A 2,386-nucleotide genomic window follows, 5' to 3' on the forward strand; every position below is an offset into this window, starting at 1 on the left:
CACCCCGACCTCTTGGGGGCGCGCTGTCCCCCTTTGTGTGGGGTGCTCCGGTGCTCGGCAAACCTCTAGATTCACTTAGAAGGAAAACCTGTTTTCACTCCAGTCAGTTTGTCACCCAACCCTTTGGCTCTAGGGGCAGGAATGTTTCCTAACCGCTTGTCCTATTTTGGGCAGGTGAGTCAGCCTCTCTGTGCGTCAGGTTCCCAGTGAAATGAGAGTGGTGAAGATAGTACCAACATTGCAGGGTTGTAAGAAGAACAAAATAAGCCCGCCTCCTCCTAGGTGCTACCCAGTTGTTTCTCACAAATATGCTTCTTACTGTTTGCCAGAGAGAACAGGGCCAGGGACAGAGTAGAGCAAGAGCCAAAACATCTCTGTTCCTGCCAAAAGGGCAAGCACACTCTAATAGGTAGGCATGTGACGAAGGGCTTGGATTTTGTTGAGCTGTAGGAAGAAGGCATTGGAGAGCTGCCTTCAAAAGGATGAGAATGTGCACCCAACCAGGAAGCAATTTAGTTTTCCTCGGACTTTTAATCAGGCTACGCTGCCAACCTGAATGTTCTTTAAACACTACAAAGTCTTGTCTTGGGAAAAGAGTGAGAGCAGGAACCCTGAAATGAACCTGGACAACTGTCTAAAACAGAGTTTCCAGCTGCGTGGCTCTTCCGAGGAGACTGCTCCAGTTTGCTTTTGTAGCCAGGAAACAGCCACAGATCACACTTACTGAGCATGGCTACATTTCAATAAAAATTTTATTACAGATAACGAAATTTTAATTCATGAGATTATATTTTGAATTCATATGCAATTTGCACTTATAAAATATTCTTTTGACTTTATATGTCAACTAATATTTTGAGACCCGGTTCCGTATATCCTGGGCTGGCCTTGCCTCTCTAGATAGCCAAGGATAACCTTGAACTTCTGATTTTCCTGCCCACGTCCCCAAGTGTTGGGGTCACAGTAGCTCATCCACCACCGTGGCCAGTTTTATGTGGTCCTGGAGACTGGACCCAGAGCACCAAGCTAGGCGAGCAATCTGCCAACTGAGTTACACCCCCATCCCCCTCAACCTTAAACTGTGAAAAGCAACCCTGGTTTGCAGACTGTACAAAATGCATACAGTGGGGGTGCATACCCATTTGGACAAGAATCACACGCAAATTTGTGAAGTCGTCCATGGATTTTTGTCTCTCTCCTGTGAAGTCCACGGCCACACTTGGGTGTATATTGTCTTCCTTAAAGTGGCCATCTCAATTCCTTAATGCCTATACCTAAATCCATATTAAAATATATTCCTAAGAGAAACTAATTTTCTTTGTTTTGAAGTCTTTTCCTGGGCTCTTATATCAGAGGGGCTGAAACTAACCCTACCTACCTTAAGTGATTCAAGGTCAAATGAGATAAATACACGTAAATATCAAAACTTCCATGGACTAATAAAGTATTGGTATTTGCCATCCTTATAATAACTTCTGAAACTGTTTCTACATAAAATAGAAACATGAGCTTTCTGCCTGGCACATTACAGAACCTAGAAATAAATTATACTGCATTCCCTTGACCAGTCCAACATTCAACCAGGTGCCTGGGCTTCAAGCTTTTCCCTCACGCTCAGCTCAAACGCCCGTGGATTCGGATTGCTAAATCTCTCAGTGCATCCAAACCTTCCCATTTTGGAGGCTACTATCTGTCTTCCCCAATCACCACCCACTCCTCCTGCCTTTAGGTTCACCACTGGCCAAACCATTTTCCGGTGGTGGACAAATAAAAAAAAAAACAGTGCCTAAAACCCTCAGTGCCTTCTCACTATCTTTAGTAGAAAGTTCTCTGATGTCTTTGAACTGACCTCACCCTTTAACCCACTTGTGCAGGGGGTGGGGAGGAACTACGCATACATCTCTAGTGTCTAGAATGTTCTTTCCTTCACTGTGACTTCATCTTTTAGCTCTTCTATATCATGCTCCATGGACAACCTTTGAGAGTTAATTCCTCAAGTCTAGGAGATACTTTTGACCTAAGAAGCACCTGTACATTATTCCCTAAAGCCATCTTTCATTAACTCTTGGAAGATCCCCTTTTCCTACAATGGCCTGAACAGTAGTTTCAGTCTTACAGGTTTGTTCTGAAATATAAGCCAGCACTTTACTGAATGTGCCATTCAATCCTCTTGCTCTGGGTCTCTGCAGAACTGTGGCTGCCTTGACAGTGTGCCATTTCTGAGTGAGGCTTTAAAATGGCCTAGCAGTTACCACATCCATTTCATGGAAACCAGTGGACAATGGTGGTGCATGCCTTTAATCCCAGCACTCAGGAGGCAGAGGCAGAGGCAGAGGCAGAGGCAGAGGCAGAGGCAGAGGCAGAGGCAGAGGCAGAGGCAGAGGCA

Source organism: Microtus ochrogaster, chromosome X (assembly GCF_000317375.1).
Source record: "Microtus ochrogaster isolate Prairie Vole_2 chromosome X, MicOch1.0, whole genome shotgun sequence".
NCBI classification, from domain to species: Eukaryota; Metazoa; Chordata; class Mammalia; order Rodentia; family Cricetidae; genus Microtus; species Microtus ochrogaster.